We start from the raw sequence: 27,325 nt of genomic DNA, 5'->3' as shown, positions 1-27,325 counted from the left end.
TGTAGGAAAAGATTGTTACCCATCTCTAGAAGCCTCTGTTTCAGGGCATTTCAGATTGTGCCGTTTTGAGCTAGTCATTAGATATTTATGAGCTGCTGCTCCTTTGATCACGCCCCATTACTAACGTCATGTGCGCGTGCATAGTGATATCGTGAGCAGTACAGACCATACTGTGTTATTATTTTATATATTATTATTATTAACGGTTTATGTTGCCAACAGACAAATCATGCAGAAAAGTATCACTAATAAACACAGTACAGGAGAAGAAACTCATGACACACAATGATTCCAGAGGTCCGGACCGTAAAGTTATAAGAGGCTCGGGGGTTAGCCTCGTCGGAAAAAACGGGGCGGTAAGGCCCGGTCTCTGTGTGTCAAACTCATCATGACACACAAAGATTCCAGCGTAAATTGTGATGTAGCAGTCTCAACAATACACTCGTTTTCCCTGGACAATACTAACATATTCCCGTTATAAAACATTTTCAAACGCATTATTTTCGCAAATTACAGACATTAAGACCCGGCGGGGGATGTATACTGCTTGTGGACCACGTGCTAATTGCTAGAAACTAGCGGGAGGTCCGGGCCGTAAAGTTATAAGAGGCTCTGGGGTTAGCCTCCTCAGAAAAGCCGGGGAGGTAAGGCCCGGTCTCGGTTAGTTTGGCAAAAAACTTTTCGTTTGGCAAAGCACTATTACTTAGTTCTTGTAGAATTGTAAAATAAAGCTGTTACATTTTTTTTTACTTTCGAAACCATGCTGTAAACTATCTAGCCTGCAAAAATATCTATATAGCCTACTGTCTACAAACAATTTTAACATCACTATACATTTAAAAGGTATAATTTACTGGATTAGCATCAATGTATGATCTCTGTTTGAGAGACAGATGCTCTAGCATCATAAATGTGGTATTTTGTGACAGAAGATGACAACATGTAAAATATAACGTGACTTCTTACCTTTTGTGTTGATACAACGATCGCGAATCGAATCCAGTCTGTTTCAGATGTGTGAATGATCCATGAAAGTCCAATAAAATACATCCAATGACATTTTTGTCCACAAATGCGTATAATCCGTGAAATATAGATACATAGTCTGTTGTTTACATCAGATTTCGCATGATGGTCTTATCGCCTACAATCTGATGACTATTTGCGTCATAACACACTGTATATAAGATTACTCCGGGTTCCAATAACCACGCGTTAAAACTTTGTTTTTAAAAGTAGGCGGGAGTATAATACATAATATCCAAATAGCCCTGTTATTTTTGTGAGAAATGATGACAGCACAGAGGGTATCAGCGAAGTGACTGCTCTCTGTGCTCTCTAGCTACCTGGTGGGTGGAGACCTGCGAGTGGGGTGGTGTGCTGGAAAATTCAAACTGAATGTGACGAAACGGCTAGTTACGTCACTTCGGAGCTGAGTTTGAAACCGTGTAATCTGAGCCTCAAGGCAGAGGACATTCAGAAACCTGTATCTCACTCAAAACAGCATGGATGGATTTTTTTCCAAGTTTGTATGCGTGTGGAAGCATCAAAGACACAAATGAACACCCCAAAACCCAGAAAAAGTTTTTCATAATATGGGCACTTTAATGCTTAGTGGCCCGAGGATGTCAGCTGATGACTTCTTAATTCTAAAAACTCTAATTCCTGTAGTAGTCTTTATATTTATTCAATTGTTCTTGCCTTATGACATTTATATTTTTAATGAATTCCTGTAAACTTTTGTATTTGTGTTGATACATGTGAGCTGTTTATATTTCACACAGAAACGACTTAGTATGACCACTATAGATTACATCCCAATATTTACTAAGTAGCCTTTTCCAGAAAGGAACAGTTCACCTTTTTTGATTCTCATTATAAACATCTTATTGTAAATGCATTCGTTGGTATTTCAGTTCCATCTATTTAATCCGGGATAAAATACACGAACGCAAACGCGATCCCTTCCATTGCTGACGCTTGCAGTCCACAACACAGCGATATTCAGGAAATGTCCGGTGTCATGAGCAATTCGGTCCCCCCAGCCGCCTACTCTCGCCTATTGTAGTATCCTGGAGTATCAACTAGGGGTCAGTGTTGGTTTATATAGGTGATGTATTTCATGGTGTAACACAAAGTAGAGTGCAATGTGAAGCACGTTGTGAATTGTTTGTCTTGTGTGTAACTGGAACACATCAGTAAAGTGTAAGCTTTGATATGCAGCATCTGTTGTTGCAGGGACGTGCACAGGGGATTTGCTCAGTTTGCCCGGGCAACTGCCCATATGCCCTTCTCGACTCAAGTTGCCCTTCCGAGGTGGAAACAAATAAATTGTACTTTTACTTCGTTACACTGTGCGGCGTTCCTTCTTACTGTAGCCTATTTTAATTAATTACGAAATGGGTATTTTATTTTTAAAGTGCCGTCTTGTGTTTCTGGGGCATTCGCGTATTAATGACTCGTTTGAGTTGATTCCTTACAAAGTATTGCAAATAAATTAGTCTTTTGAGTCGATTCTTTACAAAGCAAATGGGCCAAACGTTTTGAATTGATTTGCGAACCAGTTTGCATGATTTGTTCTGATCTCTTCAAAAACTGAATCGTCTGATGATGTTTTACTCGTAGCTTATGTAGAAACACGCAGAATATAAAAAGTTTTGGATAATGTGAATATAAGTACTATGTATTATGTACTAATCTTTTAACTAAAAGCAAAACTTCACACATGTACCCGCCATTATATATGCGCGACCTGTTCGTTGTCAGACACGCGTGCAACCTCCAGAAACACTGTAGCACAGATTGAAGAAAATCCATTGATGCTTGATGTCTGATTCACTGTATAATGTAGTGCAGGGGTCTTCAACTAAAATTGGTTGAGGTCCAGTAAATGAACCCTCCGCACCAGCCGAGGTCCGGACATGTACTGCACGTAAAAACATAAATTGACAGCTTTCGCCAGATTAAAGAAATTAGTGTAAATATTTGTTTTACTAAACAAAATATAGTGTTATCAAGTATATTGAAGTGTTTCTTCATATGTATAAGCATAAATAATCCTTCACAAAGGAGTGACAAATTACTAGGAATGCATTAGTCTCCAACAAAACATAAGAGTTCATCACCTTTCAAATCCTATTTTCCGGTGACCAGAGGTAATACTGTCGGACTAATTCAGCAATAATCAAAATATACATTGGAAGCAATAAAGTGTAAACATGTAAGAGCATTAAACAAAAAAACTCTCCAGCCTTTTTTTTAAGAAGAAGAATATAGAACAACTTAACTAGAGTTCAAAAACGTAAACTGTAACATCTCTAGTGCAAATACGAACTGTCAGGTGACTCATTCAGTGACCCAGCTCCCATAACGTAACGGTTGTCTGCGCTGACGCTGGGGCCGAGGTTTGCGCGAAGACTGGTGGTGTGGCTCTCCCACCACACCCCCACCATGGTCAAGCATCACATGGGAAAGGGTGGAGGGACGAGACCCGACCACGCGAGGATTAGGAGGGAACTGGTGATGTGGCTCCCCCACCGCACCCCCACCATGGTCAAGCATCACATGGGAAGGAGTGGATGGAAGAGCAGTGGCGGATTTAGCAAATTGGGGGCCCTAGGCGAAGGTATTTTTACTCCAAAATAAAGATGGAAAGCAGAGGTCACACAAAGTGCAGCACTACACAAACCAATAGAGAATAAGTCAATGGGGCAAAAACAGCCACGAACAGTAAATGAGGAAGAAATAATTGAAATCTGATGCTGCACAAAAACTAGCAATGCATCAAAGCCAATGTTGTTACTAATCTTTCACATACCCAAGACTGTGATAAAAGGTTTAAAAAATCCAGTCTACAATCACTTTATATTAAAACTATGTTTTCTTTGATGTTTTCTTCACAAACATAACAAAAGGGTTGTGAATTTTACCACAGTGTATTGTTGAGTTTTTGAAAAATGTTCAAAGCATTTTCCCAAAATATGTGTCAACATAAGATTTTTCACCAAAAATCATTCCATATGCTGAAAGTTGTGGCCAAATTAAGACTCAACAGCACCCCATAGTGGACGAAAACATCCCCAACATAACATCAGCAGGGCTCCAGACTAACATTTGAGAGAAACGTCCAAACAAGTTTAATGCATTAACAAATTAATTACAAATACAAATAATTGTATTCTTTATATACATTAATTTTTTTTTACTTTACCATACTTATTATTTTTAACATTTGCCTTACTGTAAACTATTAAATTTACAATCAACTTTTTATTACTTTGTTGTAAAAGCTTTAGGTTACTTTAACACAGACTTGAGTAAAGAAATCACATTCTTGTGCTGTAATCACTACAAAATGTCTCCATGCACTCTGAAGATATCATTTGGCCAGGACTTGTAATCTGAGGTACTGAGCACAATGTATTACGTTTTTTCTGACTTTTAGCGTGAATACGCAGTGTACCGCGCTATTTTTAGACTTTCATTGATTAAACGAAAGCAGCTGATCTCCGCCTCTTTTATTAGTGTCATTTTGCGAGCGTGTGGAGGTTGTGGGGAGATTATTTCATCAACTGCGCTGAAATATCAGAGAAAGCTCTTACATACACATAAAAAAACACTGTGCAGCATCGTTAATTACAACACCAGACTCTGACATCACATAATATTAGTTCGCGTCATTTTAAACCCGTCATTTCTCCCGAAAACGAAAGCAGAGGCTCTCGCCCGCAGTCTCCATAGACCACCCCTCAAAACAATCAGGGCAGAAGCGGTCGAAAGTGGACAAAAGAGACGGATTTAGAGAGGTGATATGCACCTGAACTGTGATAGAAAGGCAGGGGAGCGGGCAACAACAGGAAGAGTGACTGAATGCGTCGCAGACGTAATCGCCTGCGCATTATATTAATATAATTGTATTTAAATTTCACAGTCCAGCCAGTGCGACATTTAATAAAAAATAGTCGCATAGGTAGGGAAAATACTCGCAAAATGCGACTATTTACTCGCAGTCTGGAGCCCTGTAGGGTTACATTAGTTTTTTGCTGTAGTAACATTATTTACTTCACCACAAAATAATTTTTATCAATGTAGGGCTATTACTAGCCGGTTGACTTACCAAAGCCCCATTTTCGCGTTTATATTTGTCTTTAAGTCTCTGTTCATGTACTTTCCCAGTCCCCGTGTCACTTTGTGTTTATCTTTCGCGCCGCAGCACGCACCGTTATGGACTAGTCCATTTCATTGTGAAAGAAGGGGGTGTAAGTGTTTAGTGAAAGAACATGAACTGGACATTTTATCTACTATTTCAAAGTTTCAACGTATTTCTTAAGAATATTAATACAATTTACAATGCTTTTGAAGTGTTCGTGATGATAAGGGTTTTATTTATTTATGTAGAGTTCTTTTGGAGTGTGGCGTTGAAACGTTCAACCTGGCCGTCGGACTGCGGTCTGAATGGTGTAGTGTGGGTTTTGTCGATGCCAAACAACCGGCACATTTCTTGGAATACCTCTGATTCAAAGTTGCGTCCTTGGTCGCTGTGCAGAGAGTGAGGCATTCCAAAGCGACATACCCATTCAGTTGCTACAACGTTTGCCACTGTCACAGACTTTTCGTCTGGGATTGCAAATGCTTCAGTCCATTTTGTGAAGTACTCCTGTATTACGAGAATATAACTATTTTTCCGGTCTGTCTCATTGAGTGGGCCCATAATGTCTAGTGCAATGCGCTCCATGGGGGCTCCGACTCTGACAGTTCCCATGGGTGCTTGTGGAGCCTTGTGGGGAAGAACAATTTGAGGATAGAACTGTGTGTCGTCCAAACAGTAAAAGCGGCGGACCAATACTCCATCTTTGAAGTAAAGTCTTCTCCATTGACTCCAGTACGTTTTAGTGGCTGGGCTGCATGGGGAGACTGTGACCCACGGGGGCCGTTCACCGCTGGTTTCTAACCAAGATCTGATTGGTGCAATATCTGCATCGGCAGCTTGAGCCTGGCGCAACTCCTCCATAGTCCAGCCCGAAAACGGTATGGTCTCGCTTATGTTTGTTACATAAACTTTCTCTGTTTGTTTTAAAATGTCTGTGTTGGTAACATTGGCAACGCTTACCCCCACTGGACTCAACAATAGGGGGCTGGTGTCTGAGTCCAAATTACACTGAATTGCTTGGTGACTTGTGGTTTTAGGCTGTAATGAAGGGTCCTGCAGATTACAAGGGCAGAACTGACGGCAGGGCCTGCGGGAGAGACTGTCAGCATTTGTGTGTAAGCGACCTGGACGATGGATGATTTCGAGCTCGTATTCCGCTAGCTTCTCAAGCCACCGGGCTAACTGACCTTCCGGCTCTTTCATTCGCGTGAGCCACCGCAGGCTGCTGTGGTCAGTTCGTACCTTGAAAGGTCTCCCCAGTAAGTATTGCCGAAAGTGAGATGTGAAATCAACAATGGCTAACAGCTCCCGCCTCGTAGTGCAAGAATTGTGTTCAGCTTTGGCTAATTTACGACTGCCGTATGCTAACACACGTTCCGTGCCGCCCTGCATTTGCGTCAGGACAGCACCGATACCTATGTCGCTGGCATCGGTGTCCAGGATCATTTCACCATGGTCCAGAGGATAACCCAAGACTGGGGCTATTGTGAGGCGGTGCTTGAGCATGTCAAAGGCAGCTTGGTGTTCAGCGTGCCACCGGAAGTGCGCATTCTTTTTCGTCAGGTTATGTAACGGTTCGGCAATGGACGCAAAGTCTTTCACAAACCTGCGATAGTAAGAGGCGAGGCCAATGAAACGTCTGACCTCCTGGACTGATGTGGGATTGGGCCAAGCTTGGACCTTGTTGACTTTATTGGGGTCAGTGGCCACACCGTGTTCAGACACAATATGACCTAGATAGGCCACTCGGCGGCGGAACAAGCAGCATTTGGCGGGTTTCAGTTTGAGATTTGCCTGTTTAAGTCTCTGGAACACCTGGCTCAGTCGCTGCATCATCTCAGGCACATTTTTAGCCAGCACAATGATGTCGTCCAGGTAGACGAGGCAAGTCTCCCACTGCATGCCGGCAAGGACACGGTCCATAAGACGTTGGAACGGTGCCGGCGCATTACATAACCCGAATGGCATAACGTTCCATTCGAATAGTCCATTACAGTGGCAAAAGGCGGCTGCTCGGCGGGCTCTGGGTGTTAGCTCAACTTGTCAATAACCTGAAGCAAGATCTAAAGTGCTGAACCATTTGGCCGTAGCGAGTGTATCCAGCGTGTCTTGGATGCGGGGTAGCGGGTACGCGTCGGTGATGGTGTGGCTGTTTAGTGCTCTGTAGTCTATACACAGGCGATAGGTTCCATCTTTTTTTTTTACCATCACGATCGGTGAGGCCCAACTGCTGTGACTGCGTGCGGCGATGCCGCTTTGGAGGCCCTCACTGATCTGCTGTTCCGCGCTTCGCTGCTTTTCCCCAGCCATACGACGAGGAGGCTGCTTTACTGGAGGTCCCGGCCGGGTTATGATGTCGTGCTGAACAAGACTGGTCCGGCCCAGGTCACCAGATCCCCTGGAAAAGACACTTTCATAGGCACATAACAGGTTAGTTAGTTCAAGTTTTTCATTATCATTAAAGTCAGTGGAACTCTGGGCATAGAGCTCCTGAAGGTGCTCTGGCACTACAGGGGGACTGGCTGAGGAATCTGCCGCTGTGGGGACACTGGGCGAGGACAGAGCTTCAGCTGGCTGGAGAAGGCCTGCTATGGCACCTTCTTTAATAGTCACCGCCTTGTTACCAGGGTTAAAGAGGCGTAATGGAACGAGGTTGGTGGGCTGTGTGTTGACTATGGCTCTGGCAATGAGTACTTTGTGTTTTTCAACAAAACCTTTTGTGGGACTAAGCATCATGTCTCCCTTAACTTCTTTGCAAAAGTGCACGTTGCCCTTAACTAGGTACTCTTGTCCCGCTTCAACCACAACAGTTCTGGCTACTCTTACTGCGTGTGACTTTGGAGCAGCCTCTGGGTGAAAGTAGGGCACTTCCTCACCAAACAGAATTATGCGGTGCTTACGGAAATCAAGGCGGGCCTCTGCCTGGGTGAGGAAAGGGTGGCCAAGCAGCACCTCATTGCCCTCTATGTCCGCAACAAGGAAGTCCACTTCAACTTGACGGTTGTTAATACTGACTGGTACCTTGGCCTCCCCAAGCACCGGCACGTCTCCCGGTCCCACCCCGAACAGAGTCTCTACGATGGATGACTGAAGCGGTGGTCTCACGTCTTGGTGAATGGCATTGTATTGGTGAAGAGGCAGCACGCTCCTCCTTGCTCCACTGTCCAGGACTGCACAGACCTCCAGTTCAGATATGCGCATGTGAATGTTCATTTCACAATTCTGGCCTTTAAGGTGGAACACTGTGGTCAGCGGAATTTCTTTGGCAGCGCTCGACAGAAAAGTCTTTGCATTTCTTTGAGGAGACGAACACTGACTATGTTTGTGACCCCAACCATTACAGTTATAGCAGCGAATGTCACCCTTTTTAAAGTTCTTGTGCTGCTTTGGTGTTTTTGCAGATGTGCGTGGGACAAAGTGATTTGGTGACGGGCTAACTCAGTGTTTCCTCTAGGATTTTTTTCAGCTGTGGCGGCAGGGGGCGCCCATGATGATTATAAATGTACATTATTTTTTTTAAAGTAGAATATAGGCTACAGTAAACTAACATGTATTTTTTATCATTTTCATGCTGTCATTTACTTTTCCTCATATTTATAGCATATTGCTTTTCTATGTTTGATCTAAAATGTATTTTCTTAAAAAACGTTAGATAGCTACGTACGTAGTTCGGATATTTCATTGTAGTTTTAATGTAGTATGCATTGCAAGTTGTGCTCGTGTTTAGCGTTACAGAGCTGTTGCAAACTCACGCACAGTCCTGTTTGATAATCCGCACCACTGTGATTGACCGAACATCCATCAGCAGCAATTTTATTTCACACCCGGTCCGGACCATTTGACATAAAGACCCCGAGCCGGTCACACCGCAAATCGCGCAGTTGAATAGAAACCTTTAACGGTCTTCAGACAGATCTTAAACACAAAGCACGGGGCCATTTAAAAACGAGTCGAATTTTGGTCTTGGATGTTAGACCCGCATTTTACTCTTGTCTATTGACTCCCGACCTGCATCTACAACACAAATGACACGCGAATAGTCTATTATTACACCCGTTAGATCAAATCCCGCGGGTACCCCGACCCTGCTGTTTCGTCTGAAAACAGATAAAACAGTCTCACCGTCTGCCTCAAGTTTCTATTACCAACGTTCTTCTCTTCCACGGGAATAATGTAAGTTTCCTTACAAACAGATTCGACTATTAATGTCTTGCAGTCGCATATAAGTAGTATTCAGTATTTAGCCTTTTGTTTTTGGGACAAATATCATATAATTTAATGTGAAACTTTGTGAGTGTCGATCTAAAGCACAGAAGATTGATTGACAGCTGAGCGGTCAGCAGCGCGCTACTGCGCTTATTCTGAATAACTAATGACCAGATAAGTTGATAATATGACTGAGTACAGTGATTCCAAATGAATGTCCAAAAAACTCGTAATATGTTAAATCGAAAGTTTAATAATGTCTTTTCTCGCAGCCCTGCGCTGCGTCCGCGTTGAACATCAAATGCGTGATGACCTTGCACCTTAAATTACCCTAAATTTATAGTCATAAAGATAAAAGTAAAACAATATTCGAAACTTCAAATTATGTATTTTTATTTGTGTAAACTCACAATAAGGAGAAAACTTTGTGCTTACTTAAAATCATTAAAAACATGACGTGCTTTCTGCTGCTTTGGTCAGCGCGTCACAAAAAAAACAGAAACTCAAATACTTTTTTATTCGTTTTGTCAATTTAATTATTATTTAAGTGTAACATATTTCGTATAGGCTTATTTATTTTATTATTATTTCTCAAAACAGAGACGAAGCCTAATCATCCTCTGTTGATTTAAATCTATTTGTTCATTAAACTAAACCCATGGAAGAATTTATGATACTTAAGGAGATTTATTTATAAATGAGTTAACAACGCGAATCCAGAAAGGAATTTATTTCTAAGACAGCCAGTCTGGCAGGGCGGACATTTCTGTAGCTTTTTTGCGAGCTGCCGCCGTGGGTTTTGTCTAGAAGGGATACAGCAAATGCCGAAAAGTTAATGATTAGATTTGGAGGTAGGATTATTAGGATGAAAACAGCGGCTCTGGCTAAATGAGATACAAATACATCCTACAATCGTGTGAAATTTTGTGTTTAGAGTTGGGTTTGGTTGAAGGATTAGATTAAAACAGTGGTCATCCAGCGAGATTTCGTTTGCTGTATCCCTTCTATCCACAACCGCAGGCGTGGCGGGGATGTTTTAGGCATGGCGGGCCGCCACGGTTGAATGTATATAGCGGAAACACTGCTAACTGCAGAGGTAGTGGTAATCACAGTCTCATTTTTGTCTCTTTCTCTGACAACAGCGGCCCGGGGCCTGCGTTCAGGGAAGTTTTGGGCCCCTGGCTGCATGATGCTGGTGACATAGGAAGCAGCTCTCTTGGTGGTGTCATAGCGGTGGGCTATTTCATAAGCTTTGGCTAATGTAGCTGGACGTTTTTCTAATAGTCTGTGAACTAGCTCTGCATCACCCAGACCGTTTGTGAAAACTTCAACAGCTATAGCGTCTTGCTCAGCCTCTGACCAATCACCATAAGCTATAGCTATTTTTCCATAAATGTCATCCCTGAATACATGAAGCGCCTCGCCGGGTTTACGCACTCTTTGCCTCAGCTCTACTGCTACTGCCGCTGCATGATCTGAAGAAGGGCCATAAGCAATTTCGAGTTCCTCCAGAAGGCGGTGGTAGTCCCATTTGGATGAACGAGGGTTTCTGTGGACGATGGCGCCTGCAGCCCCAGTGAGGCAGAATTTCAGCTGAATGGCCATTGTTTTGACTGACCAGTGATTTGCCTCGGCACAGCTCTCAAATCTGTGCAGAAACTCCCTCCACGGTGTGCTGCCGTCGTAGTGGCCGGGACGTAGAGTGGGGACTCTCTCTTTGGGGTCATAGTCATCATCACTGTCCGACTGAGGAGGCGGACGGGGCGCAAAACGTCTCTCTTGTGTTGGAGATGAGGGACAAGGGTGGCGCAATGGGAAATGTCTATGTTTTACAGCCATGTCTGCATTAATAAAAGGACAGGGCATGGGAAGCGTACTGGCTTCAGGTTTGGATATAAATGGTGTGCTCTGTACAAAACTTCCCATGTGAGCATTGGCAAAGGGGTTTGTGACTTCATAGTGTCCCTTTAACGGCATGTCTGGAGCGGTATATGTGAAAATGTTTACGTCTGGGCTCCCTGCAGAACCATAGCTTTGATGGTGGTCTCTGCTAAAAGGGTTTGTGGGCGGGACATGGCCGGGGCTGTTAAATGCTGCAAACAAATCCTCTCCATTAGCAATGGTGTTAATGCAACTGTCATCACACAGGAATGGGTTATAATGTTCACATTTTCTCTCAGCCTTGCATTCATAAGCTGTCACAATACCACGACTGTTGTCCTCAACATTGATTAGCGACATGAATGGATTTGAGTAATTAGTTTCTCGTCCGTAAACATCGGAGGGATAGCGAGCGGCCGCCATTTTGTATTGGCTTAGACACGCCGCTATTAACCTACAGTTGTATTACAATCACTTTGTTTTATTCATTATTCATTCTGTTTAATTGTCCTTTGATTTCAAATGCTCACCAGCTTATCTTTTCGTTGTAACAACGCTCAGTCCCTTCGTGGTCGCCAGTGTTAACCTTTCCTGTTTATCACCTAACCGTGGTTGGGTGACGCAGTGGAGATCTGTCTTCTCCAGGGCCGGTCGTTCTCCTTCCGGGGTTAACTCCTTTAAACTTCACGCTGTTAACGTTAGATGTGGTGGCATATATGAAAACAGGAGGCTTTCGTGCTGAATAGTTATTTGCTTTATTTCCAGCCGCACTTAATACACTGCATACCATCAAAACAACTTGCTACCCGCCGCAGATCACCGTCTCTCCTATACACACTCTACACTCTTAGCAGCGAGCATCCAAAAAAAACAGAGCGGGCGGGGGGGAAAGCACGCCACGGGCATGCGCACTCCCTCACTCTCATTCGCACACAAACTGAGCTGTCCTAAACGAACACATTGGAGACACATCCCACAACAAAGCTCATAGTTGCAGTAAGTATAATCTTAATCGCATTTATTCTGCACTAACTGAAGTGCACGTGTGTTTTAATCACGCACCTTAAGCACAAATTCGATTTAACCTTTTCATTAGGAAGTTTTACGTGAACTCTGCCAACACGACTCGCTGTCAGCAGTCTGTCTTCATTCAGAAATAGCTCAAATAACACGACATCAGTGTATTAAACCATTAAGGGACATTATAACAATAATTATAACGATAAATATATTAGTGACTACATCATAATGATAACTTCATGCTGATTCGCTCAACCAGCACGGCATTACCTAATATTGGATATTTCTTGTAATAAAAACTTTTTACAATTGTTTACATGTCACTGAATTTGCTGTTCTTGTTGCATTTACACAGCGGGAAACCAGCAAATGTCCTCATCTCGCTGTGTTTCGCGTAACTAAACATTGAATGTAGTAGTGTGTAATAATATCTTACCTTTTGGTGTAGTCAGTGTGGTAGAAAAAGCATTAAGTAGTAAATTTCACAGCAACTGCATCAGCACTGGATACCTGAGGTAATTTTATGTTACAGACCTCAGCAACGAATTATCTTTTTTACTGCATTTAAGTGCGCATGCACTTCAAGTTAAAATAGATTTGATTGGCTGTCAATGGTTCATCGTTCATCATGTGCCAAAATCGCTATCGTTATAGTTGTTATGTGAACTCTGCTATTATCTTTAATATAAAACGATTTTTAAAACTATATTTTTATATCGTTTTAATGTGAACGCCCTTTACAGGCACTGTATATTTATATCTTCATCACGGCACCGGATAATGAAATACATCCATAACAACGTGTTTGTCATTTAACGTAAGTAAACTAAAACAGTGGACCATATATGTGAGTTCATCATTTGTGCTCTGCACTGGGCTATGTGTGAATAATCCGAAAATAAAAACTGCATGTAAACCGGAGTGAAGAGGTTAGCTCCAGTCATGTAAACATCTTACTGCGATTAAGTCCTTACCCGCCTTATTGGAAATAATCGCATTATTGGTGTGCATGTAAACGAGCTGATTGTCTGACAAAAATATGAAGGGAACAGTGCAAAATGCATTCACTTCTAAATCTTCAAAACACACATTCATTTCCACAAAACAACTTAAAAGGAAAACTAAAGTGCTCTTTTCTGCTAAACTGAGATTAACAATCATAATAAATGATTACAAACCTCTTTGGCTCAATCAAATCATATCACATGTTACCTTCATTCTCATTTATTGTCTGTACTTAACTAAATTTAAGGTTGAACACTCTCTTCTGTGCTTCAAGTTGCACTGGTAAAAGATCATCATCAATATCAGTCAGAAACACAAACAGGCAACACTAAACTGCCACTGTTGGAAAAATAAAAAAAGTGCAGGAAAATATCTCTCCTAATTTGTACTGTTTCTTCAAGTCTATAGAAATGTAATTAAGCTCAAATGAAAAATAAATAAAATAGGCTGAACTAAGTTGAACTTAAAGAGTAACTAAACCCTAATCCAACTTTTTTTAGTTAATGATATGTAAGAATGATGCTTTATTAGTGCTGTTCATTGATTTTAGTAAGTTTTTTGACATTTGGATATAAAGTGTTTCAATACTACAATATATGGTGTAAAACGTCTGAGTGCTGCCCTCTTCAGGTTGAATGGTGGCTACTGCAGTTGAATTTTTCTATTGGATGGTGGGTCCAAAAAATAACTCGTGACGTAAGCAGGTTCAAGCTTACCATGCCCTTTTTACGATCTCACCACACACTTAGTTCGTCCCTCTATCTCCGTTGGGATCTGCCCACTTTTCTTGCATTTTTCAAATATTGCCAGTGGGTGGAGTCAGGCTCTCACCAGGGGTTTAGTTATGCTTTAAAGACGAAAGCATGAAGTCCTAGTAAAAAAAAAACAATGTTTATTGATCATTTTTGACATGTATTTACTTTTGATAATGTTAAGTGTTGAGTATGCTGACTCGCAACTATACAAGCCAAAAATCCAGTATCCATGCACTACTATTTCCCATCTGTAAATGGCTTGTTATGCTTTCCTAAAATCCACTGTATTTTCAGTGAACACTCATAGATGACTCGTCATAACTCATTGTTGGGCAATGAGTGAGTGAGAGAGGACCTGTGTAGGTCACTCATACTGGGCTTTTAGTTCATTTATTTTTTATTTTTTTATATATATCTGTGAAACAACACATGTAAACCAATAATATACTCTGAGTAACAGTCATAGGAATACTTACCGGAAGTGTCGCCGAGGGAGACCGCCAGCGATTGGTAACCGATGGTGGAAGAGTATTCGACAGCTAAAAGGAGAAGGAGACAAAGGAAGAGTGTAATCACCACTTGTGAGTAACTCTGAGCATTGCTATATTACATCATATTGTAAACCATCTAGCGAGTGTTGTGAGTTTCTAGCATGCAGGTTAGCGGCCCCACTGTAGAAAGGAGTTGTGGGTGAGCCGGGGATCACAAGTACAGGAGGACGCAGGGGGTTGCGACGGTCCCATTTCGACCCTCCGTCGCAATCAGCGCCCAGTGAATCCCTGGACGAGTCCTAGTCAGCCGTGGTTCTGACCCTATTTCACTTAGAGTGTGTGGAGTGCAGTGGGTGAGTCATTGTCATTGCCGTGAGTGTGTACACTTGAAAAACTTGCAGTGTTATGCTGTGTTTGTGCCATCAGTAACCACCTCTAGGCTGGACGAGTCGTGGTGAAACAAGTGGAAGTCAAGGCTGGTGAGGTGACATCTTATTCACATGCCATTCGCGACTTCCTGCATGAATACCCTACATTGATGCCCTAGATCCACATCTTGGATCTTCCTGTCCCTGCGGAGGCAGTGGTGAACTAACCACGCATGAAAGACGGGTTTGAGTAAAGCGGGAAGTATATATTTGCAAGGAGAAAGCTTGGCTGCTGCGTGAGGAAAGGTAGCTGTGTGGATAACCTTACCCGCCGTGGAGCCCCTTCAAAGGTTCGCCCCTGTCTAGATCTCTGTCCCGTCAGCTGGAGGAGAGGAGAGGGAAGCGTTCGGCTTGGCACAGCAGTTCCCAGCTCAACCGTTGTCCATTGGAGGCTCAACGTAGGCCAGTGCAAGACGCTCTCGCTGTTTAGGGTCTGTAAGCTCCATTTACTCACTGTTTCGCAGTCTACCTACCAAAAGTCCACCGCCCAGGAAGAGTCATGTATGTGAAGTACCCGCCTGTTGTTGAGAAGTCATAGAGGAAAAGTAAAGCCCCAGTCACCTGCAAATTACTTACCTTTCTGCCTAAAGCTAAGAGCTAATGGAGTGAGTTGTATGTTACCTGAAGTAACTGTAAAGCCCCAGTCGTCTGTAAACTACTTACCTTCTGCCTAACGCTGAGAGTCAGGGGATTGAGTGGTACGTTACTTGAAGTAACCGTGAAGCCCCAGTCACCTGTGAATTTCTTACCTTCTGCCTAACGCTAAGAGCCGTCAGATTGAGTCATACGTTACCTGAAGTAACTGTAAAGCCCCAGTCCTCTGTACAATACTTGCCTTCGGCATAAAGTTAAGAGCCCGCAGTTTGAGTTATACGCTACCTGAAGCCGAAGCAAAGGCCCAGTCGTCTGCAAAGTACTTACCCTTCGTCCATAGGAGAACTAGCAGATTGTGCCGTACGCCACCTGAGAGAAAACCAAAGCCCCAGTCATCTATAAACGCTGCTCATCCGGCCGTAGGGCGAGTAGGGACACCCCTACGGGGCCGACTTGGAGTTGGACACGTACAAGTGCAGGTACCAATACACCAGCCTCCAAATACTCACCCTCTGTTCTCCTTATACCCAGGAAGAGGAGAGTGCCCCGGACCGGGCCGCTATAAGCAAAACAAAGAAAATTAGTGAATAAACTGTTTGTTGTCGCAAGGCCAAGAGATAAGCAAAGGAAGGACCCACCTGAGATTTGCCTGCGACGGAGTTCAGGAGACTCGGAACTGTGCCAGCCAAGTGGATTTTAGCTTTCCCCTCCCTCATATTTTAAAGTAATTTAAATAAAGTTTGTTTTAATTATACTTACGCTCTCTGTGTGTCTGGTCATTGGGGTGTTCTTGGGACCTCCTCGAGGTGGAAACTAGGAAGGGGCGTGACTCACGACATCTGTGGTCCGCTCCGACCTGTGACAGCTCTCTGCTTTCTTCCCTGCACACCTGTCTGTAACTGTTCGCGCTGGCACAGCACTCGAAACCTGTGTCGATGTAGGACCCATATAGCGCTACTGGGCTGACCATATATGTGCCTGATATAAATTGGATTTTATAATAAGTTTAAATAGCGTTTGCTATTTATGTAGTTTATTGTGTTAAAAGTCTTTGCTGTCCGGATGGACGCATCTCGCGGTCCGGATTCGGACCGGAGTCCGCCAGTTGGGGATAGGGTTGCCGCGGTGATGTAATTTTCCCACCGGTTAATCGGCGCGTCACAAACTTAGTGATCCCGGTATCACCAGGTGGGAGGGGCTTATAAATGCGCATACAGACGTGCACATTTTACTTTCACTTTTGAATTACGCAAAAGCATTGCTTGCGTACGCTGCGTTAAATCGCGTATGAATTTGCGTGCAATGTGAGTGCAACAGCTGGTTTAATTAAGTGCTTGAGTCAATGTGCGCAGATAATTCTCACAGAACCCCCCCAGTCCCAAGCAGAGCAACCGGCTACTTCTCCATAAAAGCGCTGCTTGAATGATGGGTTTAATATTTTTCTTGATGAAAAACACAACAAAAAAACGATCTCGCTTATATTAAACATCATATATGTATATTATAACAAAAACGAGTAAGCACGTGGCTTCTGTCATCATCAGCTCGTCTCGCAAACTCTGACAGAAATAAATGAAATCTGACACCTGCTGCTCTGTGACGTGATGCGCGTTCAGCTCCGCAGCAGACACATTCAGTTGTAAGTGTTTGCTCTCTCTAACGAAACTAAATTATTTAATTACACAAAAATATCAAAACGACGGTGTCGCGGTGGGTAAGTGATCTAACCGGTGAGAGGCTGAAGCACCGGTTATCACCGTTTCACCGACTATCGCGGCAAGCCTAGTTGGGGACCCCTGCTGTAGTGTATGATGTAAGTGCTTCTCACAACACACACGTGACATGAGATTCACAACATAAGAAAACATGAGTTTTGTCTAAAATCAGTTTGTATCATGTAAGTGTAAACTGTCGATGTCCTCAGACCATCTTAGGAGATTCTATAACTTATGTTGGGTACACACCAAAAGATAATCGGACTGATTTTGGTCCGATTTCCCCCCTTCCGACAATCCTAGCTATGTCCCGAGTATCGCGATGGTTCTACAGATTATTTTATCAGATTGTCCCTTCGTGTGAGGTGTTAACAGTGTCCGAACCTTCTCGGAAGAATGAAATCCTGATGTGTGTGAGGAATCCCGAGGACAAACGCGAGCACGCTATTGAGATTATCACGTGAAATGAAATTATATCCAATCAGAAAGCGAGATGAGGGAAGACGGAAGCAATCATGGCGCAGCACAAAGGCCGCTTCTCAATCCGTAGGTTGCATTTCCAAGCTGTATATACGTCATCAACGTCTTATTTCAGAATATTAACAGTTATAAAATTGACTATTATTCCTAGTTTATCATATTGTGTTAATATAATTATGGTTCGACATTTCCGACTCGTTCGACATTTCCGACTTCCTGTTCCTGATGAAAGATGCTGAGGAGTGACAAGAGACGCTGAGTCGCAAGCACGGAGCTCTGTTGAGCTTATCTAAATCCTATTTTCTCACTATCTTATTCCTATCTATATAATATAACCTATTAGTTTATCTTAGAAATATTTACCTTGTTGATTACTGAATTGTATTACTTAGCTAAACGATTTATCACGAGTAACACCCTGTTAGCATATAGCCCGCTAGCATCACCAGTCGGTGCCGGCTATAGTTAGCATTTCTTACCGTCTTTTACCGTAAACCTGCCCTCATTGCCGATTTAATGGCGGATTCATCCGATGTATGCTTTTCTGACCTATCCACACCAGATCGGGAAGCTGTGGAGGAGCTGCTGCCCGGCTGTGGCAGATCCAATTTGCGGTACAGCGTGCCTCATATCACCCTGGCTCCAGACGTTCGCAGGCGACCGAGGCGTACTGCAAGCGAGCACCCTTCGCAATGCAGCTTCACGGACCACGTTCAGGCGAACGGAGACGCCATCGCCCAGCATGAAAGCAGTAAGACTCCGCTTGTTATTGTAACCTGCACTACCTGCCACATGTACAGTTTAGCTTCTTCCGTCAGCACAGAGGGGTTTACATGTGCTAAGTGTATTGAAGTAGTAAGGCTGACGGAGAAGGTTGCAGAACTAGAAGCGCGCATCCAAACGCTCGTTGAGGACAGTAAGGCCGCTAATGCTAATGTTAATGTTTCAAACACTGTTTCGGGTGCGCCTACTGTAACGCGTAATACACATAGCTCGGATCCGGAAACTGAGTTAAGGCGGCCGACTAACTGGGTGACCGGTTTTCAATTAAAAAGTAGTGGAGAGGGGGTAGGATTAAATAAGCTTATGCTTCTTCCTACTCCTTTTCGGACATGTGTAAGTTAAAATTGTTTTCTTGTTTTCCATTTTAAAATAGAGAAAAGGGGAAAAAACGTATAATTATTATTATGATTGTTTGTTTTGTCTTACTTTTTGTATTGCATGTTCGAAATAAAATCTATTCATTCATTCATTCATTCACTGTCAGGCGGCACCCACCAAGCAAAACCAGGTTGAAAAGACGTCGAAACGACGACTTCTCCAGACGTCTTAATGACGTGAAATTCTGGTTGAAAAGTGAAAGGCTAAAAGACGTCTTTTCATGGTCGTTGAAAAGACGTCTATAAATGGGCTAAATTTCTATAATATTTCCTATGTCTTTCCAAGGGTTTAACCTCGTTTCAAGAATGTATTATGTAATATTAATTATATATTATTATTAGGCTAATAATTATCTCAAAATAGGACAGCTAACAAAAAGGTAATACGAATATATATGTCAAACACACATATGACATGAATATTTCATTAATTGGTTATTGTTTTTTCAGCCATAATATACCCCTTACCTGGCATGGTTAAGGTTCTTACCTTTATGATCAGTTATCCTTGTTGTCCCACTTTTTGACTGCATTTCTAATGACACAGAAAGCCTTTGTGTTCTGCTATTTATACCAGAAACTGCCTTTCACATGATCTGAGATAGCCATACATACATGGAATTGTTTTAAAATTCAAATTACTATCACAAATTCAGATATCACAAATACAAAATACTGTGTGGAAAAATTTATTTAAATACACATACTTCGGGAAAATTATGGGACCACTGGGCATTCTATGGGCAAACTGTGAGCACATATCTGTGTCTTAAAACACATAAAAGCTGTTCATTTCTTAAAGTACAAAATAAGCTTGGCTGAATAATTAGTCTTGTTGAAAGTAGCAGTAACAAAAAAAGACTAACTAAAAATGTTTAACATACATTTCTTTTACCCCTGGGTAGGGTTGTGCACGAAGCCGAATACGTTATTCGGAAGGGCACGGATAATAGCTTCAAAACGAATACCGAATTCATCCGAATAACAGAGAAAATATTCGGCCAGACATTATCACGTGTTTACTGGAACAGCTCTAAATTATAAACCCCTTAAAGCACGAATAATATGTGTGTGAAGTAAATGAGTGCAATCTATAAAATGACATTTTCGGCGCAACCCTTATTTAGAAACGCGAGCTGTTTTGGAATTAGTTTAAAATCTTAAAAACGCTGCTAATATCAAACTTCTTTTAACCCAAATGTAAAAAAAATTCAGTTTTATTTAATTAGACCAGAAAACCTTGATAAAATGCTGCACTCTGATAATAAAATATTCGTTAATAACTCTGTATCTCTGTGGCACAGGTAGATGATATTTTAATTACTTCTAGTCGAAGCACGCTTTATTGTCAATCTAGCTGAATATAAAATAAATAAGTAAATAGATAAAAATATGAAAATGTAACATTTTAAAAGCAAAATTTAAACTGAAGAATACTATGACATGAATTGCAATTAATATAAAAATAAAGTAAGCAAATAACAACTGAAACATTTTAATTAAATATTTCTAATTACATTATTGTTTTAAATCATGTTGCTGGTTTTGAACTAAGTCAAAACTGATTTTTAATAGAGCATATTTTTATTAAAAAATTTAAACAAATATCTGATTATTTATTTATTTAGATGAAGATTAATAAGAAAGTTTTTTTTTAAACAATTCGTTAAATTCGCGCAAACGCTATATGGACATAGATAAAAATGAGCTCAGCAAGTTTGTTCTAATGCTTATTATGCTTTCGTAAATTCTTATCAAAACAGATGATTTTGAACTATTCTGTGCATATACTGCGCCACTTGCGTGTCTCTGCGTTGCATTTCGGATCTGTCAGTCAGCGCGAGTTTGTCGATCTTAATAACTTTTTTAACATAAATCAGTTCCCGAACTTTATCTCCCTTAATAGCTCTTTAAACATCAAGCAAGTCCTGCATTTTATTCTCAAATTCCTGCATGTTTTTAAACTGAAACCAAGATGTCAGACACGGATATAAGAGTAGTATTAGGTTATATTTCACTCTTTTAGAAAACTTACAAATAACGATCATTTTAGATGTTTAATTACTATATTTAAATCGCTAGACTAGGGATTAATGTAGGCTACTTATTTTTTCTGAAAACATCGCACTCATTTAGATAGAATGGGTCTCATGGAACTGTGCTGACAGGCACAATAAACATTTAAAGGTGATGTAGCCTACAGTTTTGTCAACGTGCTTTCAAGTTTGTTATTTTAATGCTACAATACAATGATGCATAGCACAAGCTGTATGAGGCTTTAAAAGTGAGTTGTTTGCTTTCCATGAGTATTACTAACGAGAATCAAGTTATTTGTCTTTTTGATAAAAAATTTGTATTATTATTTTTAATAACTATTTACAGTTATTTAAGTTATAATTATAATAAAAAGCAAAAATGCATTTAAAATGCCATTTTAATGTAATATGACAAACTTCCGGTTTAAGACACGCCCACTTCCGGTTCCATCCGAATACAAATACAGATACAAATAATTTTGAGACTGTTACAGATACAAATATTGACTCCGCTGCACACCCCTACCCCTGGGTATAAAAATGTTAAAGGGGTGCTTCACCCAAAAATGAAAATTATGCCATCATTTACACACTCTCATGTTGATACAAACCTGCATAAATTTCTTTGTTCTGATAAACAGGAAGGCAGATATTGTGAGAAATGTTTGTAACCAAACTGTTTGTGTAAATGACAGAATTTTCTTTTTTGGGTCAACTACCCTTTTAAGAAAATGTAGGAAATTTAGCTTGTGGATTGAATATTAAATTACTTTTATGTAACCACATAAAACCACTTATTACTAAACAGAAAAAGCAGGTCCAAGAACAATATGTCTCCTCATGGGCACCAGTTGACATTTTCTCATCCAATTCTTTCTTCATCCTGCTCTCGGTCACTCCAGGTGTGTTGTCCTGGTTGCATTATGGTTACAGCATCCAAGTGAGAACATAAAAAAAATTAAATGTAAACATTAAAAACAGGGGTTGTCTTAACAAAAGGTAAAGCATGATCAATCCAATTAGGTACACTAATATTTAAAGGAATGTATATTTTATTTTACCTTTGTTTTTTAGTCCCAATTATGTATTGCTATACTCCATTTAAAACCTTAAAGCGATAATTCAGACAGATTTTAAAATTACCACATGATGTACTCACACTCAGTAACTCCAGATACACATGTTCAGACAAACACATTTGGAGTTATTCTAGTAAACGTCGGAGCTTTTCCGAGCTTAATATGGGAAAAAACATGGATCAGGGTACATTTTCTGACTTTCCAAAGAAGTGTAGCCTTTAAAGAATTAATCCACGCTCCAAGGGGTTAATAAAGGTCTTCTGTGGGTAATCGATGCTATATAGTAAGAAAAGATAATGTTTTAAAATTTATAAACTATAATAACTAGTTTCCGGTAACAATGTCTTGGACTCACACGATTCAATGCGCAATGAGTGGCAATATTTGAGTATGGATTACCTCTGTGAAGGATGAATGCACTTTATTGAGGTTTAAAGTCAGAAGTTGTCCCCTAACTGTTGTTTTCTACCATTATAACGCTTGGAAGCGCAAGTAAAAAAGGGGGCGTTTACACTCGGTATTAAGATGTGCTGTTGTCGATCGGATCACAAGTGGACGATGCTAAAGACAGGTGTAAATGATGTTCAAAACATCTTGAGCTCGTCCACTTTTGACCACATTCAGAGGTAGTTGAAAACACTTTTGATTGGATTGCTTTTGTAGTGTAAGCGCGCATGTGGTAGAATGTGTTCCAACAGCCACAAGAGAATATCAAAGAAATATCAAAGAAAGCTTTTACATATAAAAGTACAAAACACTGTGCAGCATGTTTACTTACAAGCAGCGGACTCTGGCATAATATTAGTTGCATCCATTTAAACCCGTCATTACTCCTCCTCATGTTTAAATGACAGCAGAAGGAATCGCCCACAGTATCCACAGACCATCACCTAAAAGTATTCAGAACAGAAGAGGTTGAAAGGGGTCAAAACTGACGGATTTAAATACCAGGTGTAAACAGAATTTGTCCTTCTCATCCACTTATGATCCGATCAACAAAAAAAAAAAAACACACACATCTTAATACCAAGTTTAAACAGCCCCAAAAACACAATCACTTCACCAAAGTGTGTCATTCTGCTTATAAAAGAAATGTGCATGCAGTGAGCAAAGACGTTTCTCATGATGATGACGACTCACCTTTATGGTTTCAGTCTTGCATAAGCAATGTGACACGAAACAGGAATTTGCAGAAATACTGATGGGAAAGGAAAGAAACTGAAGTTAGTTTCAAGTTAGACAACTGTTCCCATATTTATCAAGCTTCTGAAAATGCCATTTTTGTCTTAAGTACTAAGAATTCATGAAATATACTCCTACTTTCAATCTTAAGTATAAAAGCAAGTTGTCAAAATTCTTAAAGCTAAGAATCACTCTTAGGGGCCAATCACACCAAATGCATTTATGGCAGTTGCAGGCGCCTGTTTTTTAATGATATTCTATGGGCAGGGAGTATTTGCGCACTGTTTATGCGCGCCGAACGCCTTGTGTTTTTTGCCACCAGCCGCAGCACACGCTTTTGAAGAAGCGCTGAGAGTGGAAAAGCAGCCGACGTCATTCGCATCTTTCCATTGTCCAATTGCAAGCCTTACGGTGTGGTGAGGGAAGTTTACAGTTGCTTTGAAGAACCGGACTCCACTCGCTCACTCTCCTGCGTGTTTGTGCACCTCTCATCCTCAAACAAGATCAGAGCAAGCGTCCTCTTTTTAAAGTTTCTGCTAATATGACAGTTAATAGCAAAATAATATAACGCTTCAATATTTGATTGACAAGACAGCTGACTCGTTGGTTGCTAGCAATATGAAAAGCTGTGTCACACTGCTCTTTTTTAAAAAACGCAGTGCGTCGCGCCTTGCATTTCCAAGCATTTAAAGCGCGTTTGGAGTGATTATTTGAGAAAAATAAAACTGAATTCCGGACAAAAAATGTATGGATTTCATAGGATCCTACTAGATGCCGCTCCTCCACGGCTTTAAAGAATGATTCTACAGCCCTAGAAATATGACATCAAACACGGAACAGGAAAGGAGATTCCTGTGGCAGACACCCTCTCCAAAAAGTCCATAGCAACAAAACATGACAATCTCATCAAAGATATGGACATGTAGATTCACTTAATTATAAAAACTTACCAGTCAGTGACACAAAGCTCCAACAGATAGATGATCTTGGATGGATGGCCTGCAAAGAGGAGAGAATTTCCACATACATTATTGACTTTTAAGACAAACTTTCATTGACCAGTGAAGATAAGAAAATAGTCATATCTGACCTGAGATATGCGCACACGCTGAGAAGTCTAAGCTAAGAGCACGAAATGTTATTCTGGCTAGGAATGTGTAAGTAGACAGAACACATGATCGAAAGATGGAGTACTTGCCTGGTTCAACATAATTCAAATACCAAGGAACCCATGATTCCTCATGAAATACCAATCAGACCGTGGCAGGTATTAGCTTCAGACCTCTTCACCTCGGAAAATGAATAAATGGTTAATGTAGATTACTATTACCATTTCTTCCAATTAGACAAACTCAACACTACTATGGCTGCTACTGTCATCAGCAAGCTTCGTCACTTTCGCGAGACATGGCATACCAGAGAATTAAATGGTCCACAAAATCAACACAAAGAGTTTAAAGACTTTGCAAAAACATTAAGTTTCACACACATTGGCCCACATGACTGATCCCTATCTCATTTTGGTAGAGTATAGGAACACACCTGTTGAAAACCTCTTCATGTCTCCAGACCAGCTCCTCATGAGTCGCAGACCGTGATCCATACTGCCAACCACAAACCAGCAGTTCCACCCTGAGATTGTCAGTTTCACAGAGACTTGCTACAATGGAGTAAACAGCAGCATCATTATTATTATCGTAGTTATACGAGCAAGTTTGGTGGTACAAAATAAAACGCAGCACTTTTCTATTTCTTTCAAACGAATGGCGATGTAACATTCACGTCAGTACTAAAAGCTCAATTTGTACTTACTCTAAATCTCCTTATTTGCACTACAAAAAATCAAGAACAAGACAGAAGCAATAATAAGAGAAGTGCTTAGGATACCATAATTCATATCTACACTGTACTAGTTTTTCTTACCCCAAAACAAGTATGTTTACTGCTGTAACTGTATATGTTTTACTGGCTCCTGAAGGATTATCTTATAGTTGTCTTTGCTTTATATATCTCTATGCTTTTATTGCTATAAAAAGAAAGCAGACATATAGCCAGTGTCACTGTTTGATTTGTATGAATGAGCTGTGTTTTGACCTCGAGCAAACTGTACATAAAGTCAAAGTGAGATATGACTATTTCATTAGTTATAACTATTTTATTTATCATTGCATTGAAGAGGCCAACATGCTATTTTACTTTTGAGCACTTACTTCTGATTCTGGTGGCTGTGAAAATATGAACAAAGTAATACTTACTCTTTAGCCAATAGAAAACATCAACACACCAAGAAAAGGATCTGAAAGAAGTAACAATAAATATACAACAGTTATTTATTCAGAATGGCCTTTTAACATTTTAAAGTAGACTAGTTAATGTAATTTTGATAGGGAGCTGAACAAAGCACACATACATTGCAATACATGGAGTAAACTTGCGATATAATTTGTTTAATACATTTAAGAAAAAAGCACAACACGTTTTTATAAAAGATATAAAACAAACATCCACTAACGTTAACTGCTAGCTCACAGCTGTGCCACGAGCTCAATCAGGCTAGCCGTAAGCTGAAAAAAGCCCACACTACAATACTTGGAGTAAACTTGCATTATAATTAACTAAACAATTTAAAATACATTTAAAAACAAGCATAACACAATTATATAGAAGATATAAAGACAAATAAAAGATTTCCATTAACTGACCTGCTCGTCACCTGCGCGACGAGCTCAGTCAAGCTGACAGCGCTTGAACATTACTAACAAACGATAAACATTCAAATTGATCATTTATTAGTCGTATCGACATATACTGACAACTGAATTAACATCCCTGTGAACTAATTTCAATAAAGTAACCACGAATTTAAGGAAACTTACCCCAGAATCGACCACAAAACAGAAACACTTGTCTGAGGAGAAAATCGGTAAATCCAGAACGCGCGTCTCCCCGTTGAATAATCACGTGATCACAAAGCATGAGACGGACGCGCGCCTCTGCCAATAATATCATATATAAAAAAAAAGATATTTGTTAAAAGATGAAAATGAAGTGCTTCTGTCAGTGTTGTACAGGACCGAAATTACCTGTTTAGAGCACATTTAACATATTTATTTAATTAAAATAAACAGAAATATTAATAGACTTTAAACAAAGCATGTGTTTCATTATCGTTCAATGTGCTCAGTATTTATACATTCATGCATATTTTGTCAGGATTATTATTGAATGGAGACACGTTGAAAAGTGGTCCGAAAAAGACGTCTAATTTTAGGCTAAATTTGGACTGAATTAGACGGACCAAACAAAGACCCGTTTTCAACGTCTTTTTTTGGGCTAAATGAAGGTCATGACGGGCCGACGTGATTTAGCCCAAAAAACAACGTCTAAATGACGTCTTGTGCTGGGTGGGCATAGTCATATCCGATGCCCACCCAAGACCCCCCTAGTAATTTCTAACAGATTCAACATTCTAAGCAATACACCGGCTGAGACATCTGTTAAAAGTGCCTTGGTTATTGGAGACTTGATACTCAAGAACGTGAACATTGAGGCACCAGCCACCATAGTTGACTGTAAACCGGGAGCCAGATCGTCAGACATTAGATCCAAACTTAAAGTGCTGGCCAATGCTAAGCGTAAGTTTTCTAAAATTGTTATTCATGCCGGCACAAATGACACCAGACTCCGCCAGTCGGAGATCACCAAAGATACTATTAAAGAGGTGTGTGAAATTGCAAAAACAATGTCAGATAATGTTATATGCTCTGGTCCCCTCCCTGCCTACCAGGGTGATGAAACTTATAGCAGATTAGTTTCTCTTCACGACTAGATGTCAAAATGGTGCCCTCAGCATAACGTAGGGTTTATTAACAATTGGAAGTATTTCAGGGGGAGACCTGACCTGCTAAAGAGAGATGGCCTTCATCCGTCATCGGAAGGAAATGCTATACTCTCTAGAAATCTGACCAATACTCTTACTTCTAATACAGTCTGACTACCAAAGGCCCAGGTCAGGAAACAGATAAATCGGCTTACCCGTCCGTCTGTTAGCTGCCTTGACATGTCAAGATCACATATATCCCAGCACATCTTACCAGAGTATCAACACATTTCAACTAGGTTCGTTCCTCGAACAAACAAATAC

At 40.8% G+C, this 27,325-nt stretch overlaps 1 long non-coding RNA gene across 1 annotated transcript; it reads right to left on the bottom strand.

The window, feature by feature from the left end:
• Window positions 1-22,203: 22,203 nt before the first annotated feature.
• Window positions 22,204-24,177, bottom strand: LOC141366199 (uncharacterized). Its single transcript, XR_012371298.1, has 3 exons — window positions 24,132-24,177; window positions 23,140-23,197; window positions 22,204-22,889 (listed from the first exon to the last, which is right to left on the bottom strand). It is a non-coding gene; the product is annotated as an uncharacterized lncRNA (long non-coding RNA).
• Window positions 24,178-27,325: the final 3,148 nt, after the last annotated feature.

This window comes from Misgurnus anguillicaudatus, chromosome 9 (genome assembly GCF_027580225.2).
Source record: "Misgurnus anguillicaudatus chromosome 9, ASM2758022v2, whole genome shotgun sequence".
In the NCBI taxonomy this organism is placed as follows: domain Eukaryota; kingdom Metazoa; phylum Chordata; class Actinopteri; order Cypriniformes; family Cobitidae; genus Misgurnus; species Misgurnus anguillicaudatus.
Note: the sequence above shows the minus strand (reverse complement) of the source record. Positions and strands in the feature narration are given on the sequence as shown.